Raw genomic sequence first — 20,092 nt, forward strand, 5'->3', positions numbered from 1 at the left:
CTATATCAAAATATCAAAGTCTTAAGCTTTCAGAGTATTAAAAAAAAAAAAAAAAGAAAAAGTAATAGAATCACAGAATTATAGAATAGTTTGGGTTGGCAGGGACTTTTAAAGGTTACCTAGTTTCATCTACATCTTCAACTAGATCAGGCTCTTCAGGGCCCCGTCCAGCGAGACCTCGAACGTTTTCAACGATGGGGCATCAACCACCTTTCGGGGCAACCTGTTCCAGTGTTCCACCACCCTCACTGTAAAAAATTTCTTCCTTATATCTAGACTAAATCTACCCTCTTTTAGTTTAAAACCACTAGGCCTTGTTCTATTGCAACAGACCGTTCTGAAAAGTTTGTCCCCATCTTTCTTATAAGTCCTTCTTTAAGTACTGAAAGGACACAATAAGGTCTCCCCAGAGCTTTCTCTTCTCCAGGCTGAACAAGTCCAACTCTCTCAGCCTTTCTTCAAAGGAGAGGTGCTCCAGCCCTCTGAGCATTTTCACATGATCTTAGATCCTCTAGTCCTCCTCTAGACCCACTTGAGCAGGTCCATGTCTTTCTTGTGCTGGAGCCCCATCGCTGTATGCAGTATTCCACGTGGGTCTCACCATAGCAGAGGGGCAGGATTACCTTCTTCAGCCTGCTAGTCACGCTTCTTTTGATGAAGCCCAGGATACAATTTGTTTTGTGGGCTGTAAGCGCACACTGCTGGCTCACATCCAGTTTTTCATCCACCAGTACCCCAAATCCTTTTCTGCAGGGCTGCTCTCAAAACAAGAAATAGTGCTTTTTGTGCTGTTGAGATTAATGTGAAATTTGATCTGCTTGAGGGTAGCAAGACTCTGCAGAGGGATCTGGAGGCTGGATTGATGGACTGAGACCAATTATATAAGGTCCAACAAGGCTCAGTGCCAGGTCCTGTACTTGGGTCACGACAACTTCATGCAATGCTGCAGGTATGTGAAATTTCCCTCAAGAAAAGGCATCAAGCTAATGATTTAGTTAAATGCATGATTAGTATGAAATCTCATTAAGCAAGTTGGATTTTCTGGCCTGACTAACATGCCTGTAGCATTGCATGGGGTTGTTGTGACCCAAGAGCTGGCACCATCACTGAGCCTTGTTGGACCTCATACAATTGGCCTTGGCTGATCAATCCAGCCTGTCCAGATCCCTCTGCAGAGTCTTGCTACCTCAAGCAGATCAACACTGCCGCCCACCTTGGTGTCATCTCAAATTTATTGTGTGTGCACTCAATCCCCTTATCCAGATCATTGATAAAGAAATTAAACAGAACTGGTGCCAATATTGAGCCCTGGGGAACACCTCTTGTGACTGGCTGATAACTGGATTTAATTCCATTCACCATCAGTCTTTGGGCCAGGACTGCTGATAAATGATTGAAACTAATTCAGTCCTCCCTTCTTAATATTTCCTTCTGTCTTCAAGCTTGAAATTCTGGTTTGACCAAGAAAAATTTTCTTATATGTAATGTAATATCCCAGACTGCAGGATTAAACATGCAGTTTCACTATGATGAAAGTGCCATGAAATTTAAGAACTTGGAAAAATACGGACTACTTTACAGTATCAAAATATTTCCAAAGTGGTCCAGAGGAAGAGTTCAGTCCTAACAATACCTTGCTCAAAGCTTTAGATAGTCTACTGGAAATATTGTGATTAATAACAGTAAAATGGACAAGTGGAAAGAGTAGATGGAAAAAGAAAAAAAAAAAGGGATATAAATAAGAAGAAAAAATGGAGACCAAATCCACCTATTCCTTCAGGAAAATTGCCTGAAATATACATGGAAAATGCAGCAGAAATCAAGACATTCAGTCACAAATGAGAAAGCTGATAATAAATTGAGCTTGTAAAAGGATATGAGATAATACTATTGGCTAGTAGGAATAAGGAACACATTAGAAAATAATTTTTTTGTAAGCTAAGATACAGATACATTAAGTTTTGATTATTTAGCTATCAATTAACAATCAAGTATAAAGACAGGAATACAATGATAGTTATATTTAAATCACAAGCTTGCCCAGCTTGGTTTCCTGTCTCTGACGACATTCAACAGAAGATGCCTAGTGAACAGCATGGGACCAGGGTGACTTTCCAAGACACTTTTCCATAATAAACCCTACCATCTCCTCAAATTTCCAGACCTCATGGAATTCCTCACCTAGGGGAACTTTCATGTACCTTCATGTTTAACAGCCTTTCATGGACTCTTCTCTCACAAATTAATCTGAGCATTTTTTTAATCTATGTAAGTGTTTATCATTCAAAGCATCCTCCTGATGTGCCAGTAAGTTCTAATATTTTAACAACATGCTAAGGATATACATGATTTCCACCCCCCCTCCCCAGTCAAATGTAATTACGAAGCCTTTTTTTTTTTTTTTTTGTAAACACAGAGGGGGCAAAACATTTTTCCTCTTAACTAAAGAGTCAACTTTCTCAAGTATTTTGTAAAACTTATATTAGAATTCTAAAACAATCAACATATTAATAGGTGGAGAAACCCTAATATATAATAATAAACTAATCTGTGAAAACAAAGCACACTAAATCAGCACTCTGGAGACCATTACAGACTGATTAGACTGTTGTCCCTGGTCTGAAATTCACCAAGGTGAGTCAAGGAAAGAAACTGCCTCCCCAAACACTTCGCAATATAACGGTGATTATTACCTAAAGAGGTGTTAAGATTTACTCTGTGACAGAGGGGAAGAACAATTTGAGAATTGTGCAAAATTTGCTATGAGATGTTTTAAGCAGAAAGAAGAAAGGCAAGAGAAAAGAAGGTGAATTTGGTAGGATTTGCTGACTGAAAAATTGGACATGAACCAGCAATGTGTGCTTGCAGCCCAGAAAGCAAATTGCGTCCTAGGCTTCATCAAAAGAAGTGTGACCAGCAGGTTGAGGGAGATGATTCTGCTCCTCTGTGCTCCGGTGAGACGCCACCATGGAATACTGCATCCAGCGGTGGGACCCCAGCACAAAAAAGACATGGACCTGCTCAAGTGGGTCTAGAGGAGGGTTGTGAAAATGCTCAGAGGGCTGGAGCACCTCTCCTATGAAGAAAGGCTGAGAGAGCTGGGCTTGTTCAGCCTGGAGAAGAGAAGGCTCCAGGGAGACCTTACAGCAGCCTTCCAACACCTAAAGGGGAGCTACAAAAAAGCTGGAGAGGGACTGCACATCACCACCACAGGCACTAAGAATTGATAGGGGTAGGCTTATTGGTTCTGATGTATACTGACAAACACTTCGACTAGTTTTCTGTAAGACTTTAAACACACTATACCATCAAAATAATTTGCTTTTTGTCCACAGGCAAAAGAGCTGCCTTTTACTAAAGTGCACAACCTTTGCTTCTGCCTTTGAGATCCTAATAACTAACCTTTCAAATTGACAGCAACAATTGGGTCAAAACCGTATTGTGCCCTGAGGAATACACTTAGGAGAGCCACACTTTAATTAGTCATGCTAAATGTTGAGAGAACACCTACAAAAAGTCAACTGCTTTCATTTTACCTTCTGATATTGTTGTACTCTTTCATGTAAAACAATAATTAATTACACCAATTTAGGCTTGGTATCTTTCATAAAAAAGTCAGTTTAGTAATAGTTTGGTTGACTACTAACTCTTACTTCTGTGTTATGGTTGACAGCTGCGATCTTAACATTCTCCCCTATGCACTTGCCAAATTTTAACCTAGACAGTCTCAGCTCTACCTTTATCGCTGTCCTTGATATTTTCTTAGGATCCCTAAGAAACTCAATGGAAAATACTACATGCAGGGAATTAATTTATATTTAGAGCACATGTTTCTAAGAGTCCTGAGTCATATAGGTTTCCATTAATCCTTGTTCTTCAAAGTAAAAAGTCAATCATGCTACAGTAGCACTTTTTTTGTCAAGTTGTTAGTGATAGAAGATGGTAATATTTAAGTCCATGTTTGTTTAACATTTTCTACTTGTGTAGTCTCCTTCATCGAATCTACTTTTTAATTCCCTACTAAAATATCAGACAGGTAAGTTCAACGAAATCTCTATACTCTATAGCTTCAGGTTGTTCCCGCTCCATACAGGCATGTTAGTAAGGCCAGCAAATCCAACTTATTTCATGAAATTTCATACTAATAATGCATTTAACTGAATCATTAGCTTGATGCCTTTCCTTGAGTAAATTTCACATGCCTGCAGCATTGCATGCAGTTGTTGTGACCCAAGTACAGGACCTGGCACTGAGCCTTCTTAGACCTCATACAATTGGTCTCAGCCCACCGATCCAGCCTCCAGATCACTCTGCAGAGTATTGCTACCATCCTGCAGATCAACACTCCCAGAGCTGCTCAAGTGGGTCTAGAGGAGGACTAGAGGATCTAAGATCATGTGAAAATGCTCAGAGGGCTGGAGCACCTCTCCTTTGAAGAAAGGCTGAGAGAGTTGGACTTGTTCAGCCTGGAGAAGAGAAAGCTCTGGGGAGACCTTATTGTGTCCTTTCAGTACTTAAAGAAGGACTTATAAGAAAGATGGGGACAAACTTTTCAGAACGGTCTGTTGCAATAGAACAAGGCCTAGTGGTTTTAAACTAAAAGAGGGTAGATTTAGTCTAGATATAAGGAAGAAATTTTTTACAGTGAGGGTGGTGGAACACTGGAACAGGTTGCCCCGAAAGGTGGTTGATGCCCCATCGTTGAAAACGTTCGAGGTCTCGCTGGACGGGGCCCTGAAGAGCCTGATCTAGTTGAAGATGTAGATGAAACTAGGTAACCTTTAAAAGTCCCTGCCAACCCAAACTATTCTATAATTCTGTGATTCTATTACTTTTTCTTTTTTTTTTTTTTTAATACTCTGAAAGCTTAAGACTTTGATATTTTGATATAGATAAAATAATATCTATAAAAAGTGCTGACTAAATATTTCACATTAGGAAATATCAAAGCTCTTAAAGATCTTTTTGTAGTTCTTAATAATTTATTTAAACACAAGTAAGGCAAAATTTAGTATTTTATTCTATTTACTTCACCCTTATAGAGATTTCACACTTTAATTGATTTGGAGATACGGGTAAAAAAAATCTCTGCTGCAGTTAAGATGGTCAAGTTTCACTTGTAAAATATTTTCCTATTAAAACAGTCACTTTAATGTGAACTTTATATATAAATCTTAATAGTGTACAGTGCTGTGAATGCACAAGTTTCCAACCCATTCTACAATACTGTAAAATCCATTGTTCTCTGAATGACTGTTCGTATCCATTCAGCATGAATTACTGCTTTATAAAGTACATGGATATTTTTCCCTTGTGCACAACACAATATGCTGTATCTACTTAGAAAAAGGAGAGAAAGATTCACACTTTTACTGCTTATTCAAATTCTGTGTACTAGAAATCCAATTTTTCTAATCGTCTCAAGATGTTACACTGAATAATTCTCCCAGTTTTATGAGTTCCTAGTTAGCTCATGCACTCTTGCTTTCTTGCTTTCATTTAAAGACAAAGGATTCCCAGTAATTTCATAGTAGAATGAGCCATTCATAATCTGTAGCCTAGTTATCACATATAAAAAAAATCTATAGATGCGTGTGTCCTGTAGCATACGTTATTGCTAATTGCAATAACCAGCAAATGCTACAAATAGAAGAAATTACAAGGTTGATTCCCACCTTAAAACCAACAAAACCAACAAAAATCAGCATTTAGATTACCGTTACATTGTCAATTCATCTAAGGACATGCTTGCAGTTTTCTAATCTTGCACTCACTGACTTTAAAGCTAGATTCTAGAATAAAATTTAGCACATACTTAGGCATGTAAGTGCCTATAAACACAGGCCCAGAGTGCTGTGGTTGTTGCATCATTGGCTCTATCAACTTCCGTTCAGGGCAGAAATCAAGTACCGCTATATTTAATCTGAGATACCCACGTGTTCGAAAGATTCTGAGTTCATAAATGCACATGCACTGTTATCAATGGAAAGCATTGCTAAATAAATTTCTCATTCGTAAAGATCAGGAAATGCTCTATTTCGCACAATTTCACACAATATCAAAAAAAAATTATTTACTTTAGATAAAAGCGTCTTACGAACTATATGTGTCTTGGAGAAGCATTCTAGGAAATATGCAATTATGCACTTCACAGGTATTGCTAGATTCCACATTAACATTGAATAAATAATAGCTCTTATACTTACAGTCAGTTAAGCTACCACGAAACACCTATTTTTTTTTTCCTAGAGATCATAGTATGACATAGAATTTCTGTATAAGCAAAGGACTAAAAGCAGGAAAGACAAAATTGTCCATATTAGAAATTAACTGTAATTACATTAGAGAATGGAGATTTGGTTTATAGATTAGAGTTTGAAAAGGTTAGCAGTATGGCTAAGAACAATAATTATAAAATTAACTGCCTTAATTACTAGTCTAAAATGGAATGCTGCAGAAAAGCTTTACCTTCCATAGCACCTAAAAGGCTGCTAGAAAAATTGAACTAGACCTTGGAAACTATTTCACTGAAATTTAACTCTACAAGGGTATGAATTCAGTGGCATCGGTTTAGCTGTGAATATGCAAGCTAAACAGCACAGACACATTAAAAAAATAAATCCATAAAAGAAGCAATTTCATGAAACTTTTTCAGGCTTCATTAAATTAAGAATTAAAATTAACTTAAGCCAGAGGCAGAGTTTATTTTGGAGAGAGCGAGGTTCAAACCCAGCAGAGTTTTATAATTCTCCCTAAATCTTTTCTCTGGTGTTCTGATACAGTGACATGCAATGACAGAAGTTTAGCAGAACAATATTGCAAAAACCCCAGTGTCTGTTGTTACCAAGATGACACAAAAGGATGATATTTGTTTGTTCTTTGGGATGGTTCTAACTTATCCCTCTGCATCTTTATCATATGCTTGATTAACTTAAATGACTACTGTCTTGCAGAATCGCTATACAGACGCTAGTCTTATCATGAAAACAAATTACTACTTTCTGTATAACAAGGAAAATTAATGGGAATATCCTGCTAACCAAAGTTTATGTTTTATTTTAAGTCACTTTGTTAAAGAAAGTAGTTCAAACACCTGCTAAGAACTTTATATGAATAAATGGCACATGTATTACACAGCAGATGCACTGAGAAAACACCCCCATGTTTACCACCTAGTATACATTTGACTTAGGCTTGCTTTCCTCTGATAATTGGCATTTATGCTGTATCAAATGTATTTTTACTAATTCTCTCTATGTATGTTTATGTACACACAGATGCAGCTTCAATTTGAGAAGGAGCTAGACAGGCATGACATGTCTACTAAAGGCCCATTATCTACAGTTGCCAGTATATCTGCACTTAATGCAGTTTGTCCTGGAAAAGAAGGCAGGAAGAATAAGCAAATAAAGACAGTATTTGATATCTGAGTAATTCTCCTCAGTACCAGTGATGCCCTGTATTCCTGAATTTAAGTGTACATACTGTGAAAAGAAAGATGAATTTAATTCCTATGGTGTTTATAATGTTGTGGCTTTTGCATTTCTTAAAGGTATCTTTGCTCTTATGTTTCCAGAAGCAGCAGTCAGCACAATTCAATTACCTTCCTTGTACCAATCATTATCTTTTAACAGGGAATTTTTTTATTCATCTACTGACCAAATGAAACAGTTGCACTTTTTAAACCTCTTCTTGAAAAAAAAATCGCTCCTGTATTCATTGTTCTACCTGACTATATGGTAATAGTTAATTTAATGAATTCACTTGGGAACCCTTAGGGTACCTCAGCTTACTACTTCTTCTGTTCATCTGTTACTAATGAATTTTACATTCCATTAGACTGCCTATTCACCTTGGCTGTTTTCTGGAGTTCCTCAGTCTTCCATGGTGCTACCTCATTCAAATAATTTGCTATTACATGTGATATTTTTCTTCAATAGGACCATTCCTGAACAGTCAAAACATTAGGACAAGATATTAATTTACTGAATTTCCAGAATAAAAAAGGATCCCTCAATCCTACTCTTTAATTTCTCTCATCTTTTCAGTCTTATCTTAAAATTGCTGCCACCGAATCTGAGTACCATCTGTACAAAATCAATAGCGATAAGGCAATTTTAATAGAGCCTGTGACATTTATTTGTGAATGCTTAAGGTGTCAATTAGTTTTGAGGAAGTTTTACTGTAGAGATGAGTCTATTATTTTTCTCAAATAATGTAAAAATTTATGTCTTCTCTGTCTTTTGTGAAGATTAATATCTGCATTACTCTTTTTTTTTTTTATTTGTAGTCATTTCATAATCTTCAAAATTTCTTATTGTTTTATTTACATGCATGCATTCATTAAATTTATGCTGGCCTCCCAGCTGGAGATTTGAAAGGCCAAATCTTGGTTTTCTGCTCCAGCTTCAGCTATACTTATTCAAAAACTCCCATTTTTTTAACAAGGAAGAAAATGGATGTAGAGTATCAAAATGAAAAAGGTTTTTGATGAAGAAACAAGTAATTATGACAGCAACATTAAGTAACATGAAATTAGTACTCTGATCATAAAGTAAAGCCATCACTGTTGTTCTATACTGTCACTACTCTGCGCAGCAACTTATAATACAAAATAAGATGCAGTATGTCATATACCACTATACATCTCTTTTATTGTATAGAACAGATAAATAAGAAAAAAGCATCTGATGAAGGAAATAAATCATGTGTGAAATTCATGTGAGAAAACAATCTTCCTGCTTCCATAATATATGTTATTAGTGAGCTGCCTAACCACTTACAGAAGCAAAAGGGGACCTCAGTTTAGAGCTGGCATATTTTGAGTAAGCCAAAATATGAGAAGAGTCCTTTCTAGGTCCTGTTAAATCTCAGCTCTAATAGGTATTTTCTAGCTTAATTTCCTGCAAACTTTTTTTGAATCGCCCATTTTATGTGCTTGTATATGGTTAAATTAACCCCAATATAAATATTTTAATTCCATCACTAAAATTTATGTTGCCACAGTGAAAAAAAAAAAAGATGTTTTTTTTCTTTTGATCTAAATTTACTGGAAATGAAACATGGACTAATTTTGATTGGTAGGGACCTGTGGAGACCTTTGTGCTCAAATCATTGCTAATTTCATAGTTTGATCAGACTGCTCATGGCCTTCCCTAGTCAAACTCTGAAAAAATCACTAACTTGTAGCACGTGTCCTGGGTTCGTCTTAAACCATGACAATATGTCTTCATTGAATCGTTTATTCTCATTTTTAAATTCTTCAGGCTACCTTGGACTATCAGTCATAGGACTTTTCTGTATCATACCAGTGCACAACTTTCTCTTTTTATATATATATATATAGTTCTGAAATAAATTATTGTAGGTATACTAAACTGTTAGTCACACTAAATTATTTTTATGTGCATGAGAAGAAGGGCCTCTTTCTCTTTGAAAGTACAGGAAAATTCAGAATTCAGCTTACATTTTTCCAAAGCGTAATGCTAGTTGCCAATTTTTAGAGAAAGCAAAAAAGAATTCTTCTCTGTGATACTGAGAATATAAAAATATTACAAAGCATTATCTAGCCTTAAAAAAAACAGTTCTGTATTTGTTTATCTGTTATTTAGGCCACTAAGTGGTGAAAACTAAATAGCATGTGGCTATTTTTATAATAATATCTTTATGAATTATCTGAATAGGAGGTTCAAGCATGCCCTCAGCAAGTTTGAGATGACACCAAATTGGGCAGCAGCGTTGATCTGCTGGAAGGTAGGAAGACTCCGCAGAGGGAAGTGGACATGCTGGATCAATGCGCTGAGGCCAATTGTAAGATGTTCAGGAAGGCTCAGTGCCAGGTCCTGCACTTGGTGGGTCACAACAACCACATGCAGTGCTGCAGGCTTGGGGAAGAGTGGCTGGAGAGCTGCCTGGTGGAAAAGGACCTGGGGGTGTTGGTTGATTGCTAGCTGAATATGAGCCAGCTTGTCCCCAGGTGGCCAAGAAGGCCAATGGTATCCTGGACTGTATCAGGAATAAGGAAATGATTGTCCTTGCTGTACTCGGCACTTGTGAGGCTACACCTTGAATCCTGTGTTCAGTTCTGGGCCCCTCACTGCAAGAAAGACATTGAGGTGCTGGAGGATGTCCGAAGAAGGGCAACAAAGCTGGTGCAGGACCTAGAGGACAAGTGGTATGAGGAGTGGCTGAGGGAACCGGGATTGTTAAACGTGGAGAAAAGGAGGCTCAGGGGAGATGTTATCACTGTGTACAACTACCTGAAAGGAGACTGCAGTGAAGTGTGTGTCAGTCTCTTCTCCTAAGTAAAAAGAGATAGGAAAAAAGGAAATGGCCTCAGAATGTGCCAGGGGAGGTTTAGATTGTATATGATGAAAAATTTCTTCAGTAAATGGGCTGTAGTTGAGTCACCATCCCTGGAGATATTTAAAAGACATGTAGATGTGGCACTTAGGACATGGTTTAGTGGTGGACTTGGCAGTGCTAGGTTAATGGTTGGACTTGATGATCTTAAAAAGTCTTTTTGAACCTAAAGGAGTCTATGATTCTATGATTCTATGAAGGTATAGAACAAAACCATGCCTCAAAGAAATGAAATTTTGGAATAATTAGCAGTACAAGAGGAAAGATTTTCTGGATCATCAGTTTCATTCTTTTTTTTGGAAGGAGGAAGGCAATTTGATTATTTTTTTTCATGTTGATGGATTTATTCTGAAGTTTTTATATTCTGGAAGAAAATGCATGCTATTTATAGCTAGTTACTTATGTCTGCATTGGAAAAAGAAGAAGGAAAAATTCTTATATTCAGTTTTACAGTCTGTTGCCCTACATTTATGCAAAATCATGCCATTTAGATATGTAGATGGAGCATCATAATGAAAATGATATGAGAAAAGATGTGTAAGAAATTCCAATGAATTTAGTCCAAAGATAGAGATGAAGTATATTTGAAATAAAATGTGGCCAGATATTGAAGAAGAATGGAAGTAAGTGTATGCATTATGAAAACAGTTTTAAAATTTGAAACTTTAAGAGGCCTAAAAACCTACCCAAACTATAGTATCTCTATAAGAGCTCTTTGAGTGATTTAAAAAGAAATAAGAGGATATTGTCAATCAAAACTTTGGAGTCATTTCAGCTAAAGTATTTCTGCTTCTCTGAGCAGGTTACGTTGCATGTATAATCTCTGGGGATATAGTTCCTTTCCAGAATTATTCAGATTGAAAGAGGAGTCATCTAGTTCAACCTCCTGCTCAAAACAGGGCTATGAATCAAATCATGATGCTTATGATTTTGTCCAATTGGGTCTTGAAAATCTCCAAGAACGGAAATTACAGAACATCTCTGTAATGTTCCCAAGATTATTTTCCTCATAATTAATTATTTTTTTTTTCTATACCTAGTTAACTATAATTTCCATTTATAGTTGTAACTCATTTTTCTGCTGTGCACCTCATAAATGTGCCTGGCTGTATTCTTACTAGCCACCACTTAGGTACTGGAAGTGTGCTCCTCCCAGTCCTTGTTTCCAGGTTGAACAAGCTGAGCTGCCTCAGACTTTCTTCTTAGGGCAAGTGCCTCAGCCCCTAACAGCTGTGGAGCTAATCTCGCCCCAGTTAATCAATGTCTTGTATGGGGGTGTGGGTGGGGATCCAAAATTAAACACTATTACAGAGGTGGTCTAACAAGTAAAAGGGGAATAGTTGTTTTCCTCAATCTACTGGCTATTCTTACGTTAATACAGCCTAGTATGCTGTTAGCCAACTGTTCTTACAACCCCCAGGTCTTTTTCAGCACAGCTGCTCCCCAGTGAGGCACTCCCAGGTTTGTACTCATTCAGGAGTTAGTCCATCCTAGGCGCAGAACTTTACATGTCTCTGCTGAATTTCATTACAGCCTGTTGGACTAAGTCTCCAGCCTTTCTAGATTGCTCTAAATGGCAGCCCTATCTGTCCTCAAATATATTGACTGCATCCTCCAAATCAGTGTTGTCAGACTGATAAGGATTTCATCTCCTCCTCCAGGTCATTGATAACGATGTTAAATAGGTTAAATCCTAGAACAGAGCCCTGAGGAACACCACATGTGACTGGTCTCAAAACAATACAAGTGATTAACATTTACTCTTTGAGTGCGGAGTGTTGTCCAAACTACCATGGATATGCAATCTAGGTATATGAATGTGGGGTCTTTCCAAGATAATTAGGGCTGGTGGGAGTGATATTAAGCTAATGTGCCTTTCTGTCAGACTAATAATGTTCAAATGCACTTGGACCCAAGCTAGTAAAAGCTCTGAAGTGCTGCTCAGCACTTCATGGACTGGCTGATTCAGATGTTTCCAAATTGCATCTGAAAGGCATCTTCGAGTGGAGATATATCCTCAGAGATTCAACAGATCAGCTCTGTTTTTACATACAAACACCTAGTCGACTTATTCAGTCTCTCTTACTTCCAAATTTTCATTGAGTTTTCAGTCAGTTTATTAACAGTTTTTTAAATGTACTTAAAAAATAATTTATTTTAAAAAGTTTCTGTTACTGTAGGTTGCCTGTTTTACATCAGTATTTTTGTATATAGCTTAAATGTATTAACTTGTATAACAATATCAAATGGAATCATTATTGTCTTTCATCTTTCCACTTCTTAATTTTATTATGTTTTCTTTGTTCTCCCCTCTACTCCTGCTCTTCCCTTTTCTTTTTCTTCAAGCTTTTATTCTGTGTGACAATGATTGGCTTCTTTTTTAGTGGAATACACTTGCTTTGGGTATAATTTAGAACAAAATTGAATAGATTCCAGTGTCATTTATTGTCTCTAAATGATTTTTTTGACCTAATCCTTTAGAATTAATTATTTTTGCAGAATTTTGAGGCTTCTTAAAAGCAACAATAAAAATTACTATGGCTCTGGTAATGTTTAGAAAAATCACGAACCTTAATTGGTTATTAGCGGCATTATAATTGAAACTGTTAAGCAGCTCCTGGACCTTAAGCTCTGTCTTTAAATAGAGGCAGTAGTGTCTTTTTCCCTCTGAGATTTCTTTATGAAAGTATTTTGCTTAATAACACAGGATTATCAGCTTTCAGTTGTCTTCTGGAAGAAACCTCCCAAATGACACTGCCTCTCATATCTGCCTTTCTCATTTTAGCCAGAATTTCCAAGCATACTTTTCTTCATTGCTTAAGCATTTACTTCTTTTCACTTTCAAATAAATATTTTTGTACTCCTTGTTTTACAATTAGTATTGTACCCATTTCCTTGACACTTGGTGAATTATGGCTCATAAAGTATGAAAATTGTAAATTTTTTTCTAAGCATGATTCTGTCCTATTGATTTCAGAATACTCATAAAGTCAGACTTCTTACAGATTTTTTTTCTGTATTAATATTTTGTCCAAATCAAAGCATATACTCCTGCTGTCTTCTCCTTCTCCCCCATTCTCGTTAAATCTTGTCTTCATTTGAAACTTCTGTGTATGTATGTTTCATAGTATTTCTTGGAACTCACTTGTTTTCCCTGGCTGTTCTTTCATCTCTTTATCATCATTTTTTCTCAGTTTTTGATAATACTGTCACTTCCTTTTGTTCAAAATTTGCTTCCAACTACTGACTAATTTCTTTCTACTTTTAATTCTTGTGTTACCAGGATAGGCTGTCTGACCCAGTGTCTTAACTCATTCCTTTTCAACGATCTTTCCTATACCTTTCCTCTATCCTAATTTTCTTCTTCACAGTCATTAAAACTACTTGCAGCACCCTTTGTTCATTCAACATATTTTTTCTCATGTTTATTCATTTGATGGTGTTGTAAATTTGATATTTTAGAAATTTTGTCCTCTTTGGCCACATTTTTACAGCTTTGTTCTCTTCTGATTTGTTCTAAAATATTTCTATCATTCTATGTTACAATTTGTTTTTTACCATTGATTTATCTACCACTGAGTATCTACAGTTTATGATTTTTCCTCACATTTATTTGTAATAATCACATGGTGTGCACTTGAGTTGTATTAATTTAAGGGTTCTAGCAAGAAGAATTCAGAGTATTTTATACACATCCAGTGTGATGGAATATTAATTTGAGGAAGGGAAAAGAAGAGTTCTGTGCCACAGTGATAAACAAAAGAACTGATGCTGATAGTGGGAGAATGATGTTGCATGACATACAAAGACAGGGAGCTTTCACGTGTAAGATAATTGAAGCAAAAAAAAATTCAAATGAAGGAAACAAAAGGAGGAGGAAGACAAGCTGAAGCCTAAGAAATCCTGTAGGAAGATAATTAGTAGTTAGAGATGAACAGCAGGAGCAGGCTCTTGCAAACTTTTTAGGTCAGGAGGAGTAAGAAACCATGGTAAACTTATATATTTGTGGTATCTTACAGTAATTTAGTATATATTGTATGGCATATTACTTTTGTTTGTAATTAGATAATATCTGAACATACAGAGCATTCCTTTGGTGGTTCTTAAAATTCTAGACTATCCAATATTTCTTTGATAGGTACTGAATTATTTAGTCATGAAACAGATACTCTCCACAACATATTCTATTCTAAGCATTTTAAATAAATAATATTGTTCTTTCCCATTTTGTCTTAATTAAATGTAATGTTTTCGATTAAATGAATTATATACATTGCTTTTATACTGTCTTTAATAGAGCCAGGCATATGCAAATTTTTGACAGCCATCAGTCAGAGAGACAGGTTCATGTGGCCAGGCTTTTGGTCATGTAGGGGCATCCTTCATAATGTCCAAAACACTTGAACAGGTCAGAGTCTAGTATCTGTTAAATTCATTGGAATTTATGCACCTAAATGCTTTTGCTGTATGAGGAAGTACTAGTGGGCACGTATCTAGCTCTTGATGTGGTAGAGAAAAAACCCACAAATCTTTAACAATATTTTTTTGTTTCTTTAATTCTAAATTTTTAGTTAACCGGTCTGCAGGGGGCTTTTCTCTTTGATGTGTGTGCTTTGTGTAATGTGTTTATTGGTATATGCTTATAAATTCTAATATGCTTTGGAAAAGCCTGTATGAATAATAAGGTTATTCTCTTTCTGTTTTCTCTTTCTAATAATCCAAACATTACACAAGCTAGAAATATAAGTTAAATTTACTCTAGTTGTAGTGATCATCCTCCATTTTATTCAGCTTTTCTAAGACCAAGGGAGAGGAAGTGAGGTTTAGTTAACATATCATTTAAAAAGAGTTGGCTGTTGAGATAGGTGGGGGAACAGATTGCAGAATTTTCAGGGTTGCAATTTTCCTCTGTCTGCACTTGAAATTTGCCCTCAAATCCACAAAACAATTCAGGGTTGGTTTTTTTTTCTGTTCTTTTTTTCAAGTAATTGAAAATTATGAAATAATAACAAATACCATAGGGAAGATATTCTGGAAATAATACATTTCATAGGAGACTGGGGAAAAGATGAAGCACTAATGAAGTAGAAACTAGGTAGTTAAAAAGGAGAGCTGAATGCCACGCTGATTTTGTGTAGGAGCAAGCAGTAGATTAATGCTAAATGAATGGAAGAAATATGGAGGGTAAGAGAGAGGCTGAATTTCCTGGAAGGAAGAAAAGGAAGTAATTCTGAATTGGACTCTAACAGCCTGAAGGACAGCAGGGTGATTTGGACATGATAGTGTAGATATTTATTTATAAACAGTGTGGCAGTGGACAGTGCTATTCTGGATTTGTCAAACTAAGAGTCTGGAAGTCATGGGGATAGCTTGAGTACCGAAATCCCCTTACATGGGTCTAAAAGAAGCGAGATGGTGCTGTGTATGTGTTATGTAATTTGGGTGTAGATAGGTGGACTTGTGCAAGCAGGTATTTTAGGAGAAAGCATTGTTTCTTATTTTGGAATACATTGTGTGGCATATCAATATTCAATAAACACTTTGCTAAAAATGGTCATACACTTCTCATAAATACCTGCAGAGCTTTTAGGAAATAAATCACATAAGACTTTAACATCACAATTTATAGTAAATGTTAAGGTTAAATTAAGTTAATCTAAGGGAGTATAATTGATAGTAACAGTTTGATTTAATTTAATCCTTTAATTACCTGATATATAAAGAAATACATAGCTGATTACCTGTAGTTTAATGATGGTAGTTGATTTACTATACTGAGACTAACTTTAAATGGTTGGATTTTATTTTGCATAATTATTGGATACTTTGCACTTAATTTAAAAGAGGTAATTCTAACTCTCTATGTAGTGCTTTTATCTGAAATGTTAGAATATTTAGAAATGGCTGATATTTATCATATGGTTCTGTGTCTTATAAAATCATTCCACCATTATGTTAAAGCATTGTCTTCTAGCTGTCTTTAGTAGTCTTCAGACAGAAACCCAGTTTCTTTGGTGCTATCAAGTATTCAGCTGTATGTTTTTAAGTTTAGTTGAAATTCATGCTAGAGACATAAACAAAAAGACATAAATGTTAACAGCACAGAGTACAACTTTGTTCAAAAAATAAGAATTTTTGACAAGATTTTGCTCTCAAAAGTTATTCCCAACAGCCGTCTCAGGGAATCTGACTTGTGCTCACATGCTAGATGACAAAACTATAAACCCTTTGACCTGTACAGTGTAGTATATGGCTGCTAAAATGTTTTCTTTATAGAATCTAGGGCTGGACTGGAAGAAATGTGTATAGATGAAAACTATCATCACTGAATTTGATGTAGCTTTGAGATTCCCAAAAGCATTATGGATATTTGGAACACAGCATGAAATTTTCATCAACATGAACAACGAACAATAGCTACGTAAGGGTAAGGCAGATGGAGTTGTTTTCCACTTTTCTAAACTGTAATGTTAAAAAGAACATCAGCTATTTTAGGATCAGGAATAGGCCATCTGCCCAAATTGTCTGCCCTTTCAGCTTTATCTTACTGCCATATTATTTTTGTCTGAATGTTGTTACATTTTTATGCTTTCTTTCCTTGAAAGATACTTTGTCTCAGTTGATTAATTTTACACCAGGGTTTTCTTTAAGAATTCCAGGTCTTTATTTAACATTTATATTTTGCTATTCAAATATTTTGCCTTTTGATGTTTGCTTGATAATTTTTTTATCAGGTCAGTAAACATCTTTCCTTACTGGCAGTGTTGGAAATCATACGATAGTCTGGCAGCAATAGTAGCAGGAAATACGCAAAGGACCCCAGCGATCGTGGAAGGGAGAGAAACAAAGTATTTGCATCATGGCAAAGAAAAGGACTTTGGGAAAAGAAGTCTAAAAATAATTGAAGCTGAGAAACAAAAAAATAAGCAAGTGAGAGAGATTTATAAAAAGCATTTTTTAGCTGCCAGAGGAATTTCATTTGTGGTTTTCAGCTTTGTCTGAAGGGAGGAATGACTTACTTAATGAAATATTCAGTTGCTTTGAAGACACTTCAATGTAACTGCAGCTGTATATCTCTCTGATAATTGTAGTCAAGTAGGTAGACATACAATACCTTTTTTTAAAGTTTTTCTTGAGTGCGCAAAATATCATGTCTTTTAAACATGTGTTCCAATTGGCTTAACCTTATATCTTTTTGAAAACTGGCTATAGAAATGAAACCCTACATAATGTAACCAGAATAACATAACCATGTTCAGTCGTGTACCGTAGGGTCAGTTTTCATTATTCATTACTGGTTCTACTGCATGCTTATGCTATTTGCAAATTATGCTTGTACATTTTGTCTCCGAATACTGAAGTGCAGCTAATTTAGTCTGAATTTAGACAGAATTTAGTCTGATACATCATATTATTTTCACACTGCACTATAATGCAAACATTAAAGAAGACTCAACTCCTTCAGAATTTTTACTGAACTTGAATAGCTCAGTTCTCAGTTTCAAAGCACAGTTCTCACTAGATGGGTTATGGTTGTGTATTTTACCATTCCAGTCATGAAAATCTGACCAAGTTTCAACAGAACATAAGTTCCAATTATTTCCAATAGTATTAAACTGGAAGCTATCCAAATTACACATTTGGTATGTCAACCAACTGACCTACCAAAACAATTGGTTTGGAAGATCAACTGATCTTCCAGAAACATAGATTTTACTTTTTCCTACCTAGCAGTTTATTCTGACATCTTTCTGCTGTTGCTCATGGAACCCAAAGGTGCTCTAAAAAGATCACTTTTATCTATTGCTTCCCCAACAATTTTATTCAAGATGTCTTTCTGTAAGCTATGTTGTGATGAAGTCTCATGATATTCGGTAGGCAACGCCAATAATTTTTTACTCTGGATATGTTTCTAGTCATCTTGTTTCTTTCCTCTACAAAAACTGCATGCAATTGTTGATTTATTTGCAAGCATGTTTTCTCATCTTTATCATGAGGTGAATTTCTAGTCTTGGTTTGCTCCTAATGATTTGTGTTCAGTGGTTATCTTCTCCGTTCCATTTGACTGTATCCTTCAAAATGTCTTCTGCCATTTTCATACTGAACTTTTCATACATACTGTATACTTTCTGCTAGTAAAATTTCTTGTCTTGTCAGTCCCACACCTCCACTCTGGTTTTACTCTATTTCATTAAGAATTGTTTTCTTCCTTAAGTCTGGCAGAGTGGTACTTTTCAATATTTTCTCTCTAAAATCTCAATTTTTCTGGTACTTTCTAAATAGAAAGTACCAGAAAATAAGTATGTGAACTTATTTTCTAGACTGTATAGGCACTTTTTTTTCTGAAATGTGTCGTCTGGTTTCAGATCATAATGAATATTGTATAAGATTATTGTTGATCATTGTGTCTCTTCTGTTACTGTCCAGCACAAGATTGAGGGAAGAATCTCCATTGCTTTTTAAAGTTATCTTGAGGTCACTGCTTCAGGTTACACAAGCAGAATGAATTTTATTAGTGAGTTTTGGACATGAGAATTTCCTTTTAGGATGTAAATCAACATTTATTCTGTGATCTGTTATCTAAGTTTTTCAGATAATATTTGGGGTTATTGTTTCACATCAGTGTAGCTAAACCACAAACTTAAATGTACACATATAAGTTAGCATTTAGCTGTTATTAGCAAATGGAATACTGGAACTGAATTTTGCAAATATTTTACCAATGAGTAAATGCTTAGTCTTTTTGTGAATAGAAAACTACTTTCCACTCTAGTAGGTGACAGAAAGAAGTAAGGTAACTGAATTAAAAAATTGAACTAAAAAGTGTTTTCAGTCTTATGTTTTGGTTATTGCCTAGCCAAACATTTCAAACACTTATGTTTGCCTTCTCTCTTTCATTAGTAGCATGTTTCTGAATGGGGTTTGCTGTCAAATGCCAAGATAAAGGTAATCTATTTCTGAGCTACTATTTTCTGGTTTGAATAGTCAGTAAGTATTGCTTTTAATGCATTGGATTGCTCAGAGAAAACTGTTAAATAAATGGAAACACAGGTGTTTAACAATGCTTTTCTCTGTTTCTGTGGAAATTAAATATAGCTCATTGTCAGTTCCTACCTCCATTAAAGACAGTAAACATCTCAATTAATAAAAGACAGAAAAATTATAGCCCTATGCTTTGTGTGAAAAAAACAACCTTCCTGTAAATGAAGAGATTATTAAACAGTATACTATACGACTATTAGGAAGTTCTTCGTGTACTTTTTTAACAGATTCTACTTTGCTGAAGAATTGTTAGATTTTTTTGCTGTTTGTCTGGGAAGAGATGTAAGTTAAATACACAGTAAGCTATTAAATCTAAAAGGGGGATTTATTTCCTAAGGACCCTTGGGTTTATAGAGTAGCTTATCTGTGCAAGGAAGAGCCATCCATTTTTACACACAGCTACACATGAATCCCACCACTCACCTGTAGTTTCCATGGGGATTTTAACATGAAGAATGTCTTTGGTCATGGAATCGTAGAATCATAGAATCATAGAATAGTTAGGGTTGGAAAGGACCTTAAGACCATCTGGTTCCAACCCCCCTGCCATGGGCAAGGAAACCTCGCACTAGACCATGTCACCCAAGACTCCATCCAACCTGGCCTTGTACACCACCAGGGATGGATTCACAACTTCCTTGGGCAACCTGTTCTAGTGCCTCACCACCCTCACAGTAAAGAGCTTCTT

General features: G+C 35.9%; 1 protein-coding gene across 4 annotated transcripts in view; it reads left to right on the plus strand.

The window, feature by feature from the left end:
- The window catches only part of IMMP2L (inner mitochondrial membrane peptidase subunit 2), a 483,360-nt gene that overhangs the window by 179,539 nt on the left and 283,729 nt on the right, over nt 1-20,092 (plus strand). The window lies entirely within an intron of this gene.

This window comes from Strigops habroptila, chromosome 3 (genome assembly GCF_004027225.2).
Source record: "Strigops habroptila isolate Jane chromosome 3, bStrHab1.2.pri, whole genome shotgun sequence".
Classification (NCBI taxonomy): domain Eukaryota; kingdom Metazoa; phylum Chordata; class Aves; order Psittaciformes; family Psittacidae; genus Strigops; species Strigops habroptila.